This window comes from Primulina eburnea, chromosome 1, assembly GCF_022965805.1.
Source record: "Primulina eburnea isolate SZY01 chromosome 1, ASM2296580v1, whole genome shotgun sequence".
Classification (NCBI taxonomy): Eukaryota; Viridiplantae; Streptophyta; class Magnoliopsida; order Lamiales; family Gesneriaceae; genus Primulina; species Primulina eburnea.
The window spans coordinates 3,586,175-3,610,003 of NC_133101.1; the positions used below are offsets into that span (position 1 = coordinate 3,586,175).

General features: G+C 33.6%; 1 long non-coding RNA gene across 2 annotated transcripts; it reads right to left on the bottom strand.

Annotated features, from left to right (window-relative positions):
* Positions 1-7,411: 7,411 nt before the first annotated feature.
* On the bottom strand, positions 7,412-15,188 carry LOC140820229 (uncharacterized). 2 transcript variants are annotated; one of them, XR_012115407.1, is made up of 3 exons: positions 14,818-15,013; positions 12,706-13,222; positions 7,412-7,426 (listed from the first exon to the last, which is right to left on the bottom strand). It is a non-coding gene; the product is annotated as an uncharacterized lncRNA (long non-coding RNA). The 2 variants fall into 2 exon arrangements; XR_012115394.1 differs by lacking the exon at positions 7,412-7,426 and having other exon boundaries at positions 12,774-13,222; positions 14,818-15,188.
* Between the last annotated feature and the right edge of the window lie 8,641 nt (positions 15,189-23,829).

The following is a 23,829-nucleotide window of genomic DNA, read 5'->3' on the forward strand; positions in this document are numbered from 1 at the left end:
AGTATCCCAGAAAGATGCCGTTTTCAGCCTTTACATCAAATGCAGTGAGATGTATTTTGCCATTTATGTGAATAAAGCACTTACAGCCAAAGATGCGAAAATACCCCACTTCTGGCACTTTGCCGGTCCATATTTCATATGGAGTCTTTTCATGATTTTTATTAATCATAGATCGATTCTGAGTAAAACAAGCTGTGTTAATGGCTTCAGCCCAAAATCTTTGCGAGATACCGGATTCAGCCAGCATGGTTCTAGCTGCTTCTTTCAATGTGCGGTTTCTTCTTTCTGCTACTCCATTTTGTTTGGGGGGATCTTGCAGCTGATAGCTCGTGTTTAATCCCATGATCTTCAAGATAGGATGATAGATATTTGTTCAGAAATTCAGTTCCTCTATCACTTCTGATTCTGTTGATATTTTCCCTTTTCTCATTGTGAAGTCTCTTGAGCAGCTTGATTAGATGATCAGCAGTTTGATCTTTGGATCCAAGAAATAGTACCCATGTAAATCTAGAATAATCATCAATGACGACCAGAGTGTATTTCTTTCCCCCTAAGCTCATTACCGGGATTGGTCCAAATAGATCCATGTGAAGAAGGTCTAGACATCTGGTTGAAGAGTTTCTACCTTTGCCTTTGAAGGTTGATCGAACCTGTTTTCCAAGCTGACAAGCATTGCATACTTTATCTTTGGCAAAGTCAACGTTAGGCAGTCCAGATACTAGTTTAAGCTTACTAATGGTAGCAATTGATTTGAAATTTAGATGATTCAGTCTTTTATGCCATAGCCAATTTTTATTTCCATTTAAAGCAACGAAACAGATAGATGCATTTAAATTTTGATCATTCCATTCTACCCTATAGGTATTTTGACTTCGATAACCAGTCAACACAGTATAACCTGTATTGGTTTTAACCATGCATTTTTCTTTATGAAATTCAACCGTGTACCCATTGTCACAAAGTTGACTTATACTGATCAGATTGTAGCATAAGTTTTCTACTAAAAGAATATCTTTGATAATAATTTTGCCATTAGTAATCTTACCCTTACCCATAGCTTTACCTTTAGAGTTGTCACCGAAAGTGATTGTTGGTCCTTTGAGATCTACAATTTCTGATAAGAGATCTTTATTTCCAGTCATATGTCTTGAGCATCCACTGTCTAGGAACCATGATGACTTTTCTATGTTTTTCTTCTTTAGTTCCTGACAATGAAAGATTGGTACCCCTTTTATTTGGGTCCAGGGTTAATTAGACCCTTAGGAACCCACACTTGAATTATCCTTGCGGATTTTTTGTGATGTGTTCCAGGGTAATCATGATCGAAAGCATACTCTGGTGAATGCAGTATATGTTGTTTGGGCCTTTGATTATCATCATTCAATCTATACCTCTTTTGAACTGGTCGGCAATTGTAGTAATTGTAAGGTCTGATTCTTGAGTGATATCTGGTTGACCCTTCGTATCCAGTTGGATTTGGCCTGGGTTTGCGCCAATATTGTTTGGATTCATCACTCTGAACATAACCCAAACCACATCGCCTCCCATTGTTCTTAAGATTTATGTTTTGAATGCCTTGTACCATAGGCTCATTATGTTCATATACCGAGCTAGATCTGACAAATTTAATTGATCTTAAACTGTCTTTTTCTAGCAACGGTTGAGTTGAAGCTTCTGAGGAATTACAATCATTTATGCCGTAACCAAGTCCAGTTCTATCTCCGGCTGGTTTCTGCATTTCATGTATCTTATCAAGAGAAGCAGAGGACTTGTTCCACATGTTGATGGTGCTTAATAAACGTTTGTTTTCTTTTAAAGTAGCATGAAACAATTTTCGTAAATCATCATTCTCAGCTGCTATCAGACTTAGCTTGACTTTTAAACTTTCAACCTCTTTGTGCTGCGAACAGCTGGAGAGAGTTAGTTTATTTTTCAAGTCTTTCTTTTCTGCATCAGCTTCATTGAATTTCATATATAGTCCTTTGAACTCATTTACCATGTCGTTAAGTGCTGTAACAAGATCTTCACGTGTAAATTCTTCAGAATTAAAATCAAATACCATTTCATCAGTAGCTTCTTGATCTTCCTTGGCCATAAGACATTCGACTCTTTCGTCTTCACTTTCACTCGAATATTCTTCAGAAGAAGACTTTTCTGATTCTGTTTCAGCCCATTTGCCTTTGTCTTCTTCTGCAACCAAAACTTTCTGATTCCTTTTCTTGATGAATTTCTTGTCGTTTTTGAATCGTCTTCTATTCTCCGGTTTCTTTTCGTCCTTCTTTGGCTTATTGCATTCTGCAATAAAATGTCCCTTCTTTCCACAGTTAAAACACCCTTGACCATCCTCAGTATAGTCCTTTTTAAAATAAGGTTTATTCATTTGAGATTGATTTTTGCGCATAAATTTACCAAATTTTTTAACAAACAGAGACATGGCTTCATTGCTTAGTTGCTCAGCCGATTCCTTACTTGTGGACTCTTCGACCGGAAGAGTCACTGTAGCTGCTGCCAAGACTTTTGTTTGTTGGGTTATGGACGACTCTTCTTCAGTTCGTATCCCTAGCTCAAATTCATATGCCTTGAGATCAGCAAATAGATCATGTAGTTCCAGTTTGTTTAGATCTTTGGATTCTCGCATAGCTATTGTTTTCACATCCCATTCTCTGGGAAGAGCTCTCATGACTTTTAAAGCAATTTCTCTGTTGGAGTACTCTTTTCCAAGTGAGGTGAGTTCGATGATAATGCTGCTGAATCGCTCATCAAATTCTGCAAGAGTTTCTCCTGGCTTCATCTTTGCATTGTCGAATTTCTGAATAGCCACTGTCAGTTTGTTCTCTTTGGTCTGATCATTTCCTTCGCACAGTTGAGTGAGTTTTTCCCATATTTCTTTTGCAGTGGTGCAGGTCTTGATTTTGGCGAACATGTTCTTTTTGCTACGTTGCCTAAGTTTGCTTTCTTTTTATCTTCAGCGGTTCATTCAGATCTGTGCTTCTCTATCATTTGAAGAGCACCTTCAGTTACACCAAAAGCTGTGTTTGCCTTCATTATCTTCATTGGTCCATCAGTAATTACAAACCACATATCGTCATCCTGTGCTGCTAAATGTGCCTGCATGCGAATTTTCCAATCATCATAGTCTTCTTTGGAGAACATAGGGATTTTATTAAAAGATGCCATATTGCTCAAGAAATATCAATGCTTGAGAAGAACCCGCTCTGATACCAATTGTTAGGATCGAGAAAGAGTTAAGAGGGGGGGGTTGAATGAACTCTTTCACAATTTCTTTTCTAAAATGTATTTTCAACCGTTTTTAGGTGGTTCGAAAAACTCCTTTCTCAAACGGTCGAAAGAGGTGAACCACAAAAATGTGCGAAAGATGGTTCACTTCCTTTTGACAGATATTTCTTAAATATTTAACAATCTAAACAACAAGGATATGAATAAAAGATTGCATAAGGTAAGAGGCACAGTATTTTATGGATGTTCGGAGATTGAATACTCCTACGTCACCCTTTCTTTCTTTGGTAGGAAGGAATGCACTAAAAGACTTTGACTTTACAAATCGTTTGTAACAGCCCAATCCAATCAGGACTTATCCCATTGCCTGTTTTGGAACTCCTAGTGATCACTTTACACTTCTGGATATTTAAGAACCCTTGGTTCACCAGACTTCAAAACTTCAATCAAGTAACCATAGATTATTGATAGAACAGTAGTTTGTTTTTGGTAGCACGAAAGGATCCTTAAATGATCAAATGTGTTTTTGTTGAGCTACGTGCAGAAGAGCGATAAAAGTGTAGACTGTGAAGGCGCTCAAAAATCTTTTTGAAGGCAAGCTGAAAGACTTCTTTCAATCAGTGTTAGAGTTGTGTAGCTTGCCCGCCGATAGCTTGCATTCTTCTTAGATGATATAGCCGAACAATGTAACGGTCAGAAAGTACAGTTACCGTAAACCTGAGCTCCTGAATCAGATGAGTCACTTTCTCATTTATGAGCAATAAATGCTCGCATTTAAACTTCCTTTTTCTTATCATAAATTTGAAGCTCTTTACTTGAGGTTTACTCCTTTGAGCGACTGTACATACAGCAGTAGGTTATGAAAACTGTCTCTGAACATCTTTTCTAGGAAAGAGATATAAATGCACATCTTCCTTGGAATTGATGTGAGATCGTTGACTTCGAGAATTTGAATGCTTTCAACCGGTCAGGGAATGTTGGAAAGCAATAAGTAGATCTCTTAAATGAAACGGCTGAACCATAAAGAGTAGGCGGTTGAAAACTAGCGGTTGAGAATTTCTAACCGCGGTTGATTTCTAATTTATCATATACCAAAATTCCTGAAATTTCATTTCTTAACAGCAGGTAAATTTTTTAGATATAAATTTAAAGTTGGAAAGATTTTTACCAGATAAAGATATAAGATTTGATACGATAATTATCAGAGATTTAAAATTTGATTCAAAAATTCAAACGCGAGAAGATAATACACGATCTCGATAGCAGTCACCCCTCTATAAATAGGAGAAGCTCCCATTCAGAATTTGCACATCAAATTTTGAGTTTTTCTCTCCAATTTTCGAAATTCCTCTCCAAAATTCTGCACGAGTTATCAAAATTTAGTTGAAGTTCAGAAATTCGTTTCTCTTACTCGGGTACTCGGAATCCAATCTCTACCGTTCATATTGTGCTTCCATATGTTTCAAATAACATATCCAAATTTTGGCCAAATCCAACGGTTACTATTTAAGAAAATTGCTCCGATTCTAGGTGGGAAACAATATACCTATGATTTTTCATCCATAAACATGTTAAAACGACTCGAACCCGATCTTCACCGTTCATAATTTATTCGACCAATGTTTGAACGTACTGTGAAATTTTGAGCCTGATCCAACGTCTCAATAAGGCGCAAAGAATTTTTCAAGACGGCTGATTTTCCGGGCGATGTGCTGCTGCGTTTTCGAAGAGTCGGTTGCATGATTCTTTTATGATTTTCGAATTCTTCGTGATTTTCTTCAAGAATTAAAGTAAGTGGGTTTGTTTTAAATGTGTAAATTTAGGTTATGCATTTCGTTTGTTTTAAAATTCGGTCGAGTACAAATTTTTCTACTCTTTCTGGTTAAGATTTTTGGCATGAGTAATGTTTTGACACTGTGAGAATTCAACTTGATATGGGTGAGGATCCCAACCATGACGTACCCTTATGCGGTGGGGGATATAACCGTTATACGGCCTCGCCCCCTTAGAGGAGTAAAAATTAGGGATTGATATTAGTAAACCATTGAAAGTAGATGAATCTCAGTGTCTGGTTAATGATGTGCACGTGGTATGAGTCATGTTATGAAAGTTGTATGTTTCGATTTTTTTTTTTTTGCATTTTGTTATGTTGTACTCGAACAACCCCCACTTGCTGAGTATTTCCCAAAATACTCACTCCTTACCATATCCTCCCAGATAAATCAAAAGAAGAAATAGAGAGAAGAATCAAACACCAGTTTTTGAACTGAAAGTGGACGAATGAAGAATTTTAATTAGGAATATGTTCTTGTAAGTTTTAATTCAAGTTGTAAACGCTTTCGTAGATTTTTTATCGTTTTCAGAGTTACTACTGTAAAGACGATTACATTTTTATGGTATTTATGATATATAATCTGGTTTTGGTTTATAATGTACTACGAGGCTTGTTGTTTAGTAATTATATGATTGTTGAATAACGCAGGTGTCGACTAACCCCGGTCTCGGAACGTGACAAAACAAACAAATAAAAAACACATGTAACTAAGAATAATTCAGTTTAAAACAAAAATAGATTGTAAATTATCTTTTTTAAAAAAAAAAAACAATGTAAATTAGCTTTTATGTTCAATATTTCTGATACATTTATTTAATTTATTTGTTCTTGATTAGGTTGAATTTTAATGGTTATTAAATTAATATTTATAGCTCCTAATTATTATGATTTTGTATGGTGTATAAGTGAAACCAAGGAATCGAGATAAAGTGCCGGAAAAAGAGAAGAAATATCCTGCACAAATTCCCCAAATCTCGGTCTCTTTTAGTTTGCATTTGGTTTGAAGAATTTGAGTGTATTTGATTTCAAATCCATACCTCAAATCCATTATATTCATTTTGTTCAAAATTAGAATATATGATTTAAAATATCTTTTGTTAGCTAAATACAATATTTTTGCTTCAATTTCAAATCTACTCATCAACCTCATAATTTCATATGTATAGGTTTCAAATACTTTGATTTGAAATCATTTCATGCGTCAAAATTTATCAACCCAAACACAACCTAGGAACAATTTGCGGCCAATATTGTGAAGACCTGGGAGAGAAAAAATAATTGACAACGGGGGCATAAGTTGTACGTTGAAGACTTTGCATATAAATTTGACAGAACCTTTATATTTCCACAATCAATTTCTTCTCTCCAATGTTATGAGCCACATTCTTCCACATTGTAACTCGAATAACCACTAATACTTGTCTATGAAAGAGATTTCAATCGACATCTGACATATCCTCCCGTTTCTTCCACTCAAGTGGTAGATACAACTTTTAATCGTACACATAGTTGTCGATCAGTATTATCTTGAAAGAGAAATTTTTTCCATCATATTTCACAATTTCATGTATCAGTTTTAAATTCAACCTATCGCTATGATACTAGTTGTTTGAATAAAGTCTCGATTTTAATTATCTAAATAGATAAAAATTAGTAAAAATAAAATAAGCACAAGAATACACCAGATTTGATAGTATTTCACCGAGGGTTACGTCCACTTGACACAAATGCAAATTTTCACTATATTGAAATCAATAATGCAATGAGAATTGCAAGAGTCTCTCCTCTGAGAAATATTTTTCTGCTCTATCTGAGTACGATAATGATACAATAATTGTTATCAACCAATATAAATAATAGTTTTCAAAAGGGAAATGGTTTTAATGAGGAAGATCAAATGCTACATAAAATTTTCAAAATAAGAATGAAATATCGGTAAGTAATTCAATGAAAATACAAACATGATAAATGTATTGGATTTCAAGATAAGAACACACAAGTACAGGCAAAAATTAAATATAAAATAAACCAAGCGATGAGAAAAAGTTTGAAATGGTCTATTTACCTCCACTTATATTTATATATATGCATCCAAAACGTTGGTAAGTTGAGTTCAACTACCCTTAAGGCATTGCATTTATCCAGCGATTCACATTTATTTTTTTTATCGCAAAACTTATAATATTATTGAGATTAAAAAATATCATTGGTTACAAAATTTATAAACCAATAAGAAAAATCTCCGGGCTTCCAAACAAATGAAGTAGAGTGAGAAATAGCAAAAGACGCTAGTGAATTTGCAACAGTGTTCGCCGTGCGTCGAATGTGGTTTAAAGTGGTTTCGCCACATTTATTCTTATATGTATGAGTTTTATTGTTTTTCTCCGTACATACGAAAATAATGATAGTTGGGATAAATCTTAAGATAATACCCTAATGCTAACAACAATCATAATAATTGTAATAGTAATGTTAACGATAAGAGTAATAACAATTTTGTGATGTTCATAATTATTATAACAAAAATAATAACAATAAGAATATATTTTTTAAGAATCAATTTGTGTTCATCGACAGTAAATATTACAGAAACTTGAACCTCCTTATTTTTTTCTGAGCGAACTTCGAATATATCTTGTTCTGAATCTTTTACGTATTTCGTTGAATGAATTATGTATATCTTATCAAAAGATATGTGAAACATATACTTAATGCGTAATACATATATGAATTTATCTATTCAGTAGTTGGATTGAAGTGTAGATTTTCATTGATTTCAAGGCTTGGTCTGCCGAGCTTCCTGGCCGGCATGGGAACAGCACCAGCATCCGTAATAGCCATAACCACAGCAGCCATAACCACAGCCACCAAACCAACCACCTCCAATTCGACATATGAACAGCACGTTCATTTGTAAAAAAAAAGAAAATTAGTTGTGAGCATAGAATTTGACGTGTTTTTAGAACAATTTTTTATTTTTTTTTAAAAAAAATGACATGTATTTTTGTTTTTTAAAATAGGGAAAAATAACTAAATTGATCCTGGAGTAAATCTAATTGTGATATTGATCCGATTACTTGGCAAACTGTCGTATTAATCCAATAATTAGCCGATAAAAATAATATCAGTCTTTATATTTTGGCCAACAAATTTGTAAAATAAAAAAGAAAAAATAGCTAATTTAATCATCTACGGTGTCATGTTTGTTTTTTGATCTTCTAACTCGCCAAAATTGTGTATTAATCCCTGAACTTTGTGTATTTTTTATTTTTATTAATGAAAATGTGACATCGAAAAATGTTGATGTGACAATAGAAAATACAGACATAATATCAATAAAATAATTTAAAAGTAAATTAAAAGAATAGATTAGTAATTAAATTATTTTCAGATACTAACATATAATTTATTTGTGATCAATTATTAAAAACTGAAAAAGATAATATATTAATTTGGCAAAAACTTGAGTGAGACGGTCTCACGGGTCGTATTTGTGAGACGGATCTTTTATTTGGGTCACCCATGAAAAAGTATTACTTTTTATGCTAAGAGTATTAATTTTTATTGTGAATATGGGTAGGGTTGACCCTTCTCACAGATTATGATCCGTGAGACGGTCTCACATGAGACCCACTTATTAATTTGATAGTATAGATTTTTTTAGAATAATGACTATAATTCCGCGTAAAATATTTTTGATTTTTGGATACAATATTGAAAATTAAATTTCTTTTTTAAAATAAAAACAAAGAAAGAATTATCAAAATTAAGTCCAAAACCATATTTTTTAAATATGACTTCTTTTTTTAACTCGGTCTAAACAATACTAATGATTTTTTTAAAATAAGTGCTTCTAGGGAAAAAAAAAATTTACTTTGATTTTTCACATGTGTTTTCTATTATATTATTATCTATTGATATCTATTAATACATAAATTTCATTATATATATTAAATATTACATGAATTATTAGATTCGAGAAATAATTCAAATTTTTGATATTCAATTTTTTTATTCTGAGTTCATAGTAGTTGTCTCTCGTCATCGTCAATATTTAACAATTTTAAATTTCACAATATTTCTTTTGACGATATATTATCAAATATTTGTTTTATATCGTTTTCATATATATATATATATACACATACACACACACAAACTGATTATCCTTTTAATTTTAAAATAATTGATCACAAATAAGTTATGCTTTAATAAGAATTAATGTAGGCATATTCAAGCCTCTTATTTATATATATAGATACAAAATTTTGATATGGCCCTTGTTTATTTGGCTGTGTATGCTTCTATTTTCGTTTAATTAACGAAAATAACGTGTACCTACACAAATTGTTCACTTCACCTTGGTGCACGCCAGCCTGTAATTTTCGATGTTACTTTTGTCCGGTTTTTTTATGACATGAGAATTTGTAGCTACTATTTTTCGATGTACACTAGGTAAACTCTCGAGATAACACAACAGTATGTAAATTATGCTAACTACGTAAACTACATTGGACAGACCTTGTGCGACAGACTCGTCCGAGAAAATGTTAATAAGGAGACTATTCATTTATGTTATTTGATGGATACAAGACTCGACCATTATCTGTTACTATTTAATGAGTGAGACAAAGTTTTACTGAGTAATTAATTTTGATGTGGATGGTAAATCTATCGTTATTTAAACTTCCTACCTTATTTTAAATGAGTAAAAATTAATAATTATTTTAAAATTATTCAAGATAATCCATATATTTTATTATTTTATTTCACTTTTATTTATAATATATATGTTTTTGTGTCTTTTTTTCCAATTTATTTTAGATAGTAAAAAATGAAACGTGAATTTATTTATGTTATACCCACAATATATGTTGTGTGTAAAATACTAGTAAACTACGAAATTGGTTATACGATTCCCACGAAAGCGAACTTCTTGGTACTTTCTTCGTAAAAAGCATCAATTTGTAAACATTCAAGAATGTAACACGTAGTAGTCTTTAATTTGGTTGAATATTAAGATATGTTGGAAATATGGTCTTTCCTCTTGTCATGTCATTTGAAAAACAGTATACCTCTAGAGCTGAATCTATGAATATTGGCAAAAATTTGTGCGAGACGGTCTCACGGGTCGTATTTGTGAGACGGATCTCTTATTTGGGTCATCAATGAAAAAATATTACTTTTTATGCTAAGAGTATTACTTTTTCTTGTGAATATGGTAGGGTTTACCCGTCTCACATATTAAGATCCGTGAGATGGTCTCACATGAGATCCACTCATGAATATTTCTACATGGCGTTTGAGGTATTTGAAATAATTTCAAATCCATTTGATTTTTTGGATAAATTTATATTGAGTGAATATCAAAATCTATCCTTTTTAAAAAAAAAAATTGAATAGTTTTGATAAATATAATAGTCATTGATATGATTTTGAATATATATAAAAAAATTGTCATTTCAAATTCATTCTTCGTATCGTTTTTTATGTCAATCAAACACATGCATTTGGAGATAATGATATATAAGATTTAAATTAAAGCAGGTCACTTGTCTCATTGCATTATGTATGTCAAAGTCTTCTTTCTGTACAGTTGCATGCCTTTTTGGGACCAAGAATAATAATACATGATAGAGAAGACTTGTATTGCATGGAAGACTTGAGATATGTACAAATAAGGTTTCACTAGATTCGTGGAATGAAAATGGGTGGTACCTCAATTCAGCATTTATTAATTGAGGTAAACAAACAAATTAAAAACACACGTAACTGGAAATAATTCGGTTTAAATCAGAAATAGATTTAGAGGTAAGTTTATAAACTAGTATGATAAAAAAAATTTATTGTCATATATTTTTATAAAGTAATGTTAGATGTATATTTAGATTAACACACAAGATGACCTTTTTCTTTTTCATGGGTAATATAAAATAACAAAAATAAAAGATATTTAATTGAATTTAACTTTACTTTTGTAATTTATTACGCAAAATATTAGTCTGTGTATAACTTTAAGTTATACACACAAAAATTTCATTTTTATACAAAACTATAAAAAATTATGTTGAACATATTTGTAATTATTTGGGATAGTTTATAGTTGTGGTTCAGATTATATATGATCACTCATTTTGGAGAATAAGTTGTACGTTGAAGAATTTTCATATAAATTTGACAGAACCTTTATATTTCCACAATTAATTTCTTATTTTCAATGTTTTGTAACTCGAATAACCACTAATACTTGTCTATCAAACATATTTCAATCGACATCTGCATATCCTCTGGTTTCTTCCACGCAAGTGGTAAATGCAACTTTTAATTGTACATATAGTTGTCTATCTGTATTATCTGTGATGGGTAATGAGACATCAAATTAAGTATAAAAGCCCAAGCCCAAAATTATTATTAATTATAAAAGCTCAAGCCCACTATATACTCTCCAAAAAAAAATCTATAAATAGGAGAGTATTCTCATTATTTAGGGGGAGGAAGACTTTTGGATAGGAAAACCTTTTAGCTCTCAATTACTTGTTGAGCGTCGAAGTATCCACCCCGACGCCTCTGACGTTTCGTTTTTGACGCAGGTGATAGCCCACAAAAATTCTCTCCACCAGCTACTTGGACTCGTTTACGAACCATCAGAATAGTTTGGATAATCATCATTTTTGGCTACATCAATCTGGAATGAGAAATTTTTGCCATCAAATTTCACAATTTCATGTGTCAAACTTTGTTTGCTAGTCATCACTTTCAAATTCAACTTATCGTTATGATACTAGTTGTTTGAATAAAGTATTGATTTTAATTAATAAAATATATTAAAATTTGTAAAAATAAAATAAGTACAAGAATACACAAGATTAGATAGTATTTCACCCAGAGTTACGTTCATTTGACATCAATGCAAATTTTCACTATATTCAAATCAATAATACAATAAGAATTGCAAGAGTATCTATGAGAATTATTTTTCTGCTTTTTCTGTGTATGAGCAATCGAATAAATTCTTTTTTTTTGGTGAATGCGAATAGTTATTTTTTGAATATTTTTTTAATAGGGAAATGATTTTAACGAGGATGATCAAATGCTATATAAAATTTTCAAAATAAAAATGAAATAACGGTAAGTATTCTTCAAATTTTTCGATTTCGAAAAATTTGAAGAATATATACATCGAAAAATTTGAAGAATATACAAACATTATAAATCTTTTGGATTTCAAGATAAGAACACACAAGTACAGGAAAAAATTAAATATAAAATAAATCAAGTGATGAGAAAAACTTTGAAATGGTCTATTTACCTCCATTTATATTTATATATATGCATCCAAACATTGGTAAGTTGAGTTCAACTACCCTCACGGCATTGCGTTTATCCAATGATTCAAAATATTTTTTATCGCAAAACTTGTAATATTATTGAGATTAAGAAATATAATTGGTTACAAAATTTACAAACCAATAAAAAAAATCTCCGGACTTCCAAACAAAGGAAGTTGGGTGAGAAATAGCCAAAGATGCCAGTGAACCTGCAACAGCATTCGCCGCGTATCGAATGTGGTTTAAAAGTGGTTTTGCCACATTTATTCTTATATATGCGAGTTTCATTGTTTTTTACGTGCATACGAAAATAGCGATAGTTGGATAAATCTTAAGATAATACCCTAATGCTAAAAACAATCATACTAATAGTAATAGTAATGATAACGATAGGAGTAATAACAACTGTGTGGTGTTTATAATTATTAGAAGAAAATAATACCAATAAGAATATATTTTTTAAGAATCAATTTGTGGTCATCCACAGTAGATGAGGGCAGACTCAAGATAAATTGTTAAGTATTACAGAAACTTGAACCTCCTTATTTTTTCTATGCGAACCTCGAATATATCTTGTTCTGAATTTTTCACATATTTCATTGAATGAATTCTGTCATGTATCTTATCAAAAGATATATGATAAACATATACTTAATGCGTAGTACATATGTGAATTTATCCATTCAATAGTTGGACTGAAGTGTAGATTTTCATTGATTTCAAGGCTTGGCCTGCCGACCTTCTTGGCCGGCATGGGAACAACACCAGCATCCGTAATAGCCATAACCACAGCAGCCATAACCACAGCCACCAAACCAACCACCTCCAATTAGACATATGAACAGCACGTGCATTTGTTAAAAAAAAAAAAAAAAATTAGTTGTGAGCATAGAATTTGATGTGTTTTTTAGTTAGGAACAATTTTTTGTGAAAAAATATGACATGTATTTTTGTTTTTTTAAATAGGGAAAAATAACAAAATTGATCCTGGAGTAAATCTAATTGTTATATTGATCCGATTACTTGGCAAACTGTCGTATCAATCCAATAATTAGTCGATAAAAATAATATCATTCTTTATATATTTGGCCAACAAATTTTTAAAGTAAAAAAGAAAAAAATAGCTAATTCAATCATCTACGGTGTCATGCTTGTTTTTTGATCTTCTAACTCGCCAAAGTTGTGTATTAATCCCAAAACTTTGTGTATTTTTTATTTTTATTCTTATTTCGTGAAAAATGTTGATGTGACACTAGAAAATACTGACATAACGTCAATAAAAAAAATTAAAAGTAAATAAAAGAATAGATTAGTAATTAAACTATTTTCAGATACTAACATATAATTTATTTGTGATCAATCATTAAAAACTGAAAATGATAATATATTAGTCTGATAATATAGATTTTTTTAAAATAATGACTATAATTCCGCAAATAATATTTTTGATTTTTGGGCACAATATTGAAAATTAAATTTCTTTTTAAAATAAAAACAAAGAAAAAAAATACTACAATTAAGTCCAAAAACCATATTTTTTTAAATATAATTTTTTAACTCGGTCTAAACATTATTAATGAGTTTTTTTTTTTAAATAAATAAGTGCTTCTAAGGAAAAAAAACATTTTAATTTGATTTTTCACACGAGTTTACTATTATATTATTATCTATAGATATCTATCAATACATAAATTTCATTTATATATAATATTATTTGAATCATTAGATTCGAGAAATAATTCAAAATTTTGATATTCAATTTTTTTATTCTAAGTTCATAGCAGTTGTCTCTCGTCATCGTCAATTTTTAACAATTTTTTAAAATTTCACACCATTTATTTTGACGATATATTATCAAATATTTGTTTTATATCGTTTTCATATATATACAAACTGATTATCCTTTCAATTTTTTTATAATTGATCACAAATCAGTTATACTTTATACATTGAAAATCCATTTTATTACATAATTCGTTTAATGTCTTATTTTAATTGACAAAATTGGCCGTTTGATTTTGATAATTTGCGGAAAGATTTCAATTGAAAATAATAAATAAATAAATAAAAAGGTGAAACATGATTGTTTTAGTTTGATTTGAGGGTGCAGTCTTCCAAAAAAATAATTTAATTGTAGAACTTACCGAAATGGTTCTATAATATAGTGCAAGTTGTCAAATATATATCCTAACAAAGAGTCGATCTTATGTGAGACCGTCTCACGGATCTTAATATGTGAAACAGGTCAATCCTACACATATTCACAATAAAAAGTAATACTCTTAGCATAAAAAGTAATAATTTTTCATGGATGACCAAAATAAAAGATCCGTCTCATAAATACGACCCGTGAGACCGTCTCATACAAGTTTTTATCCCTAACAAAATAGTATACACATTCAAAGTAAATATTCTTACCTTTATCCTTGGTAATGGGAGTCTCAGCCAATTCCCTTGCAGCTACTTTGGAGGAAAAGAGAAGAAATGTGGCAATAAAAATGCCAAGAGATAGAAGTCCCTTCAACCACATATTCGGTTTGATTTTGAATAAGAATTAATGTAGGCATATTCAAGCCTCTGATTTATATTTATAGATACAAAATTTTGATATGGCCCTTGTTTATTTGGCTGTTGGGAATATGTCTTTAATTAGCTTTGTATGCTTCTAATTTCGTTTAATTAACGAAAATAACGTTCACCTACACAAATTGTTCACTTCACCTTGGTGCACACCAACATGTAATATTCGATATTATTTTGTTCGTTATTTTTATGACATGAGAATTTGTAACTACTATTTTTCGATGTATACTAGGTAAACTCTCGAGATAACACAACAATTTGCAAATTATGCTAACCATGTAAACTATACTGGACAAGCTTTGTGCGACAGACTTGTCCGAGAAAATATTAGTAGGAGAATCGAACTTCTATCATTGTTCAAGTGCTCATAACCTACACCAACTTGGACACCTCTTTGGAGCCGGGGACCTGCGGCCAATCATTTATGTCATTTGATGGATACAAGACTCAACCATTATCTTTTACTATTTAATGAGTGAGACCGAGTTTTACGGAGCAATTAATTTTGATGTGGATGGTAAATCTATCGGTATTTAAACTTCTTCTCTTATTTTAAATGAGTAAAAATTAATAATTATTTTAAAATTATTCAAGATATTCCATATATTTTATTATTGTACTTCATTTAATTTATTTATAATATATATGTTTATGTGTATTTTTTTCCAATTTATTTTAGATAGTAAAAAATGAAACATGAATTTATTTATGTTATACCCACAATATATGCTAGTAGATGACTACGAAAATTGGTTATACGATTCCTACGAAAGCGAACTTCTTGGTACTTTCTTCGGAAAAAGCATCCATTTGTAAACATTCAAGAATGTAACACGTAGTAGTCTTTGTAGAAGTTCGTACTTGAAGCAACCGGAAGAACTTTGTTTATTGATTCAGAAGAAAAAACCGTTCTGTGGATACAAAGCTTACACCTATATATGTCGTAAGACTAAGAAGCGCTAACACGCTTATTCATTCTAATATACTCAACATCCTCCCCTCAAGGTTGCAACTAAACTAACAGAGCAACCTTGATAGAAAAGAAGAGACATAGACTCAAACAAACAACACATTAACTATCGTGTATAGACTGATGAAGATCACGTACACCAACTTTGGAAACCAAATAAGAATGTTGTGGATATCCAAGCGCTTTAGTAAAGATATCACCCAGTTGCTCGGTGGTAGGAATGTGTGCAGTGGCTATGGTCCCGTCCTTAACTCTTTCACGCACTAAATGACAATCAATTTCAATGTGCTTTGTGCGTTCGTGATACATAGGGTTGCCTGCAATGTGTATGGCAGCCGTATTGTCACAATAAAGAGTAGTTGGAGCTGATAATTTCAGACCCATATCTGCTAATAATGCTGAAATCCACACAACTTCACAGGTAGTTGAGGCCATTGCACGATATTCGGCTTCTGCTGAAGACCTGGAAACTGTGTGTTGTTTCTTGGTCTTCCAAGACAATAAAGAATCCCCTAACTTGACACAATAACCTGTGAGGGAACGACGTGTCATCGGGCATGAGGCCCAATCTGAATCACAATAAGCAGAAAGAGAGAAAGATGTGTTTACAGATAACATGACACCTAAACCAGGGGATTTCTTAATGTATCTGACTACGCGAATGGCTGCATCCATATGTGATTGCTTTGGTGCATGCATAAATTGAGTTAAGTGTTGCACCGCATAGCAGATATCGGGTCTTGTAATTGTGAGATACAACAATCTGCCCACTAATCTTTTATACATGCTTGCATCCTTTAGCAAGATATCCTCAGCATTGCCATGGCCAGATTTACCCATGATAACATCCAATTCATGACTTGTAAACTTCTTATTCTGTTCCATCGGTGTATCATACGGCCGAGCACCTGCAACTCCTGTTTCTGCAATTAGTTCAAGTGCATACTTGCGTTGATTCAAATAAATTCCTTCCTTGGATCGGGCAACTTCAATCCCCAAAAAATACCTCAGATTGCCAAGATCCTTAATCTGCAGCTTGGAGTGCAAAAAACATTGAAGCTCTTGAATCGCCTTCGAACTACTTCCAGTGATGATGATATCATCTACATAGACAAGGAGAAGAGTGATACAGCTCGATTCTTGTTTGACAAACAATGAATAATCCTGTTGCGATTGACGAAAGCCTGCTTCAGACATAATAGCCCCAAACTTGGTATTCCATTGTCGAGAAGCTTGTCGTAATCCATACAAGGACTTCTTTAACTTGCAAACTTTGTGTTTTCCTTGCACTTTGTATCCTTCTGGAAGAGACATATATATATCTTCATCCAAGTCCCCTTGCAAAAAAGCATTGGTGACATCCATTTGTAAAAGCGGCCAACGATTGACGGCTGCCACCTTCAAGAAACATCTAATAGTCACAATCTTTGCCGTTGGCGAATATGTGTCATGAAAATCGATTCCTTGTTGCTGCGTATAACCCTTAGCCACAAGTCTCGCTTTGTATCGATCCACCGTCCCATCAGTCTTAAACTTAACTTTATAAACCCATCTACATCCAATAGGTTTAATATCCGAAGACAAATCAACCACATCCCAAGTACAATTCTTTTCCAATGCTGCCAATTCTAAGTCCATAGCATCTCGCCATTTAGAATCTGTGATAGCCTCATGATAAGAATTTGGTTCCGTAACTGAAGACATAGCAGCAAGATAGTCTTGGTAGGAAGAAGAAAAATTAGAGTATGTCAAGTACTTAGATATGGGATAAGGACAAACAGCTGAATTGACTTTGGAATGTTGAGAACAAGAAAAATCTTTTAACCAAATAGGAGGGACAGTGGTTCTTGAAGACCTTCGTAATGGTTGATCAGTGGGGGGGTCAGAATGAATTATAGGATCTGATGTAACAGCTTCAGGATTGACAGAAGTAGAGCCATCTTCCATGAAAGAAGTAGTACTCGGAAAAAATGGAGTTTGTGAATGTTCATTCTCAAAAGGGAATATAGTCTCATGGAATGTTACATCCTTAGAAACAAATACACGTTTGGTACGTAAATCTAGAACTTTATATCCTTTTTGCACAGTTGAATAACCCAAGAAAACACACCGACTAGCTCTAGGATCAAACTTGTGTCCTACTGGCAGAACGGACACATAACATAAGCATCCAAAAACCCGCAGATGCCCAAATGCAGGTGGCTTATGAAAAAGTAGCTCAAAAGGTGTTTTATGGTTCAAAATAGGAGTGGGTGTTCGGTTGATAAGATAAACCGCCGTCAACACACAATCTCCCCAGTATTTTAATGGAATGGAGGATTGAAATCTCAATGATCTAGCCACATTAAGAATGTGTCTATGCTTTCTCTCTACCAACCCATTTTGTTGAGGAGTGTATGGACAAGAGCTTTGGTGCATTATCCCAAGAGACTGAAAAAGGCTTTTGCAATCAGAATTAAAGAAATCTGTTGCATTATCAGTCCTAATGACCCTAACCTTGGTCAAGAATTGAGTATCAACCATAGCAAGAAAGAAACGTATCATCCCAAATGTATCTAGCTTAGAATGCATGAGGAACACCCATGTTCCTCTAGAAAATTCATCCACAATTGTCAAGAAATATTTTTCCCCATTATATGTGGGAGTGTTAAATGGACCCCATATGTCCATATGTATTAACTCAAACACCCGAGAGGTTTTAGTGTAACTTTCAGATGGTAAACTTAGTCTAGATTGCTTTGACATGGGACAAACAGAACAATGTGGCAATGTATCAATATTGGATATAAATGGCAGTAGTTTCATTCTAAGAAAAGACATATGACCCAATCGTTTGTGCCAATCATGAATACTAACAGAAGATTGTGCAATAAAAGGCTTCTCTACTGTCAAAGTGTTACATCTTGTTTCAAAAGGGAAAAAACCTATTTTCTGTGTTGAATTTGGAACAAAATGATATAGTCCACCCTCTTCTCTAGCAATCCCCATTATCTTCCCAGTCTTGAGGTCCTGAAACAAGCAAAAACACGGATAAAAGGTAACAAAGCAGTGATGGTTCTTGGTGAATTTGGAAATGGACAGGAGATTGAATCTGAAATTGGGAATATAAAGCACATTTTCGAGTGTGAGGTTATTGGTTATTGGTACTGTTCCTATCTTGCTTATGCATGCTTGATTACCATTTGGCATTCTCACAGACTTAGTGGAATCTGCCATGGACTTTGAATTATGCAACAAAGAGACATCTCCAACCATGTGCTCATTTGCTCCTGTATCTACTATCCAAGCATGTGAAACAAGATGTAAATGCGAGTTGTTACCTGCCATATTCACCACTGGCTGTGTGTTCGAACTCTGAAGGTTCGAATGGCCAAGCAACTTCAGAATTTCTGCATATTGTGCAGCTGTAAAAACTTGGGCACCAACTGGTGTATTTGACTGTGGTCGTATTTCAGCAGCAAATCCTTCCTCTACCAAATTGACTTCTCTGTGCACTTTTTTTGGTTTCGGCATGTCTTTGCCAAATTTCTTAGGATAAAACTTTCCTTGTTGAGGTCCTTGTTGAGGTTTATACAACTTATGCCCCGGTGGATAACCATTGAGACGAAAGCAGTAATCTATTGTGTGTCCAGTCCAATGACAATAATCACATTTCATTTCTCGTTTTTGTTCTGTGTTCTTTTCTTTGCTTTGCATAGAGTAAAAAACTGATGTCTGAGTATCATTCGAAGTAAGTGATCGATGTGATTCTTCTTGTGACATCATGGAAAATGCCTGCCCAACAGATGGTAAAGGAGTCATCATCAGTACTTGACTCTTAATGTGAGCATAACTTTCATTCAATCCCATCAAGAACTGGAGTAAACGTTGTTGCTGATCATGCTCTACATATTGTCTCGCCGTAGCACACTCACAAGATGGCAAGGTGACCAGCGAAGCATACTCATCCCATAAATGCTTCAATTTACAGTAGTAAGTTGAGACAGTGTTACTACCTTGCACTAACTAACCTATATCACGATGTAGTGCAAAAATTCTGGAACCATTCACCTTATCAAATTGTTCTTTAAGATCTGCCCATACAACTGAAGCCTCGGTGGAATACACTATCCCGCCAAAAATCTCCTTCGATACTGAATTCATAATCCATGACAACACTAATGCATTGCATCGTTCCCATTGTTGCAACATGAGATTCCCTGTAACCGGTCGCTTACATGTACCATCGATGAACGCAACTTTGTTCTTCGCACGCAACGCAATCAGCATCGCCCTACTCCAAATACTGTAATTATCAACTCCAGTTAACTGCTCATTAATCAAATTCAAACCTGGAGTATCCGAAGCATGAATTGTCATCGGATCGTTGAAATTGTTTGCAGTTGCCATGTCTGTACGAGCAGAGCAGAAATGTAGATTGAATCCCCAATTGCAGCTAGCTCAGAAAATGAACGGGAAAAAAACGAGTGATTCCTCAAGACGAATCCTCAATTGCAGCTCAGAAATGAACGCGATCTATGGTAATCACCAGTCACGCGTAATTCAGCTGGATCTTTAGTTCAAACTCCTTTGCTCTGATACCATGTAGAAGTTCGTACTTGAAGCAACCGGAAGAACTTTGTTTATTGATTCAGAAGAAAAAACCGTTCTGTGGATACAAAGCTTACACCTATATATGTCGTAAGACTAAGAAGCGCTAACACGCTTATTCATTCTAATATACTCAACAGTCTTTGATTTGGTTGAATATTAAGATATGTTGGAAATATGGTCTTTCCTCTTTTCATGTCATTTGAAAAACAGTATACCTCTAAAGTTGAATCTATGAATATTTCTACATGGCGTTTGAGGTATTTGAAATAATTCAAATCCATTTGATTTTTTGGATAAATTTATATTGAGTGAATATCAAAATCTACCTTCTTTTTTTTTTTTGAATAATTTTGATAAATATAATAGTCATTGATACGATTTTGAATATATATAAAACAGTTGTCATTTCAAATGCATTCTTTAAATCGTTTTTTATGTTCATCGAACACATACATTTGGTGATGTACATGATACTTCGAGTGCTTTGGTGTATGAATTGTCCTACTTTGTTTTTTTTAGGTTTCGAGTATTAACTTTATTGATTATTGGCCAACATTGAGACAAGTGTATAAAGAGGCCATCAAGATTGAGTCATAATAAATAAATGAATCATATTAAATGTGTCCTAATTATGGCTTCCACTAATTTATTTGATTGAACTATGAAATATAGGACTGTTACAAAATGTTTTATCTCAATGATCCGCTCACTTATTGTTGTGAATACTACCACAACTTAGACTCTTTATTACCACAAAATTGAGCGCAAAAAGTGCAGTGGGATTATAAACTAGTTGGATTATCACAAATTCAAGAAATGCGAAATCAAATAACATGCATCACAAGATAACATCATAAGGAATTATGTGGTTCGATCTATTTTTCCTGTGGATTGATTCTTTCTTGATGAGCCTGATGAGAAATAATCTTGTCTTTAACTGCTCAGCTCAGTCGATTACATACATGCATGCTTTTTCTTGTTTTGTTCTTTGCACTCTCTGATGAGTCAGCCGGAAAATGCCTAACATATATTGGTGCTGACTGGACTTTATGCCACTTCAGCACACTGTATTTATTAACACCTCACAAATCTCCACCTTGTTATCAATCCTCATTCTACCCTAGCACATTGCTCCTCCCTCATGGCCTCATCTTCAAGGCTCTACTTCTGCCTCAGCTTTTAAATTGGTTATGTTCAAGCAGTGTTGCAACTTGTTAATCGGGAGCACCTTTGTGAACATGTCCGCTGGATTATCAAGTCTGCTAATCTTCATCACTTGTATCCTTCCGGTCTCAGTTACTTCTCGAACAAAGTGTAGCTTAACATCTATGTGTTTCGATCGTTCATGAAAAACTTGATATTTAGACAGGTGCACTGCACTTTGACCGTCACAATGGATGAAAACTGAGTCTTGAATAATTCCTAGCTCATTCAAGAATCCTTGAAACCATATCCCTTCCTTTACTCCTTCAGTGACTGCAATGTATTCAGCTTCCATTGTGGATAGTGCAATGGTTGAAGCATGATTTCTAGCATACTGTAGTAAAATCTGAATTTACATATCCAATCACTGTCTCCTCGTCTTCACTACATCTGGAGTAATATAAACCAAGACCTATAGATCTTTTTACATACATTAATATCCACTTGAGTGCCATCCAATGTTCTTTGCCACGATTGGACATGAATCTGATCACTAGGCTAATGGCATGTGTAAGGTCTGGCCTGGTACAATTCATGGCATACATTAAGCTGCCCACAACCCTAGCATATGGTATGAATTCCATATAATTCTTTTCATCTTCAGTTTGAGGGATCTGAGAGGCAGAGAGTTTGAAATGATTTGCCAAAGGGCTTTTTACTGATTTTGAGTCATACATGTTAAAATTGTGCAAGACCTTCTGTATGTAACCTGTTTGTGTGGTAACAAGTGACCTTCTTGCTCTTTTTCTGTGAATTTCCATTCCAAGGATCTTCTTGGCCGAAACAAGATCATATCATCAACATACAGTAGCAAATAGATATTATCTCCATTTGACAGCTTCTTGTGATGGACACACCAGTCATATTCACTTCTTTTGAAGCTATGTTTTATCATAAATTCATCAAATTTCATATACCACTGTCCAGGGGATTGTTTTAAGCTATATATCAATTTTTTGAGTTCACAAACCAATGGTTCAGTAGCTTTTACCTCAAACATTTCAGATTGGGCCATGTAAATGACCTCCTCCAGATTGGCATGTAAAAAGGCCTTTTTAACATCCAACTGTTTGAGTTCCAAGTCCTCCTTTGCTACAATGGATAGTATGCTCCTTATTGACATATGCTTGACAACAAGTGAGAAGATTTCATGTAAATCAAACCCTTCAACTTGTGAGTAACCCTTTGCTACAAGTCTTGCCTTGTATCTAGGCTTCTCCATTCCTGGTATTCCCTCTTTCTGTTTGAAGATCCAATTGGAACCAATCACTCTGTGAGTTTTTGGAGTCGGAACAATTGACCAAGTGTGATTCTTTTCGAGATATTCAGCTTCATCTCTCATAGCTTCTAACCAGTACCTTTTATCAATAGATTATATGGCTTCTTTTAGTGATGTAGGCTCACTGTCATCAATTTCAGAGGCTATTGTTAATGAAATGAAACCTTATCGGCATATCCATATTTTTGAGGTGGTTTGATGGTCCTCTTCTGTCTATCTCTAACCAGTTGATATTCATGAATATTAGGGACTTGATCGATATTGGGTGTCTTGATCTACAACTTGTTCATTTTCAAGTATCGGGGAGAACGAGGGTAGCTCCACCTCAACTTGAGTCTGGGAAGGTTCTAAAGTTGTGTGATCGGTTTGTGGAAGAGTGACTGATTGGACTTTCATTGGAAATTCCTTTTCCTTAAATGTAACATCTCTGGAGATGAAGGTTTTTCTTTTCCAGCTTCTATACACACCTTAACTTGTATCCCTTTACCCCTTCTGGATAACCAAGAAAGATGCACTTAATTGCATGGGGTTCCAACTTCCCTTGTTTAATGTGAGCATATGCAGTAATCCAAAAGACCTTAGGTAGTCAAGTGAAGGTGCTTTACTTGACCATTTTTCCATTGGGGGTGATAAAGCTCAAGGGAACAGATGGTGATATGTTGATTAAATGGGTTGTGGTGGCATTTGCTTCAGCCCAATATGAGTTTGCTAGTCTTGAGCTTATCAGCATACAACTTACACGTTCTAGCAGTGTCCAGTGCATACAAATTATTGTATGCCTACTTGGGCCATGAATAGTAAT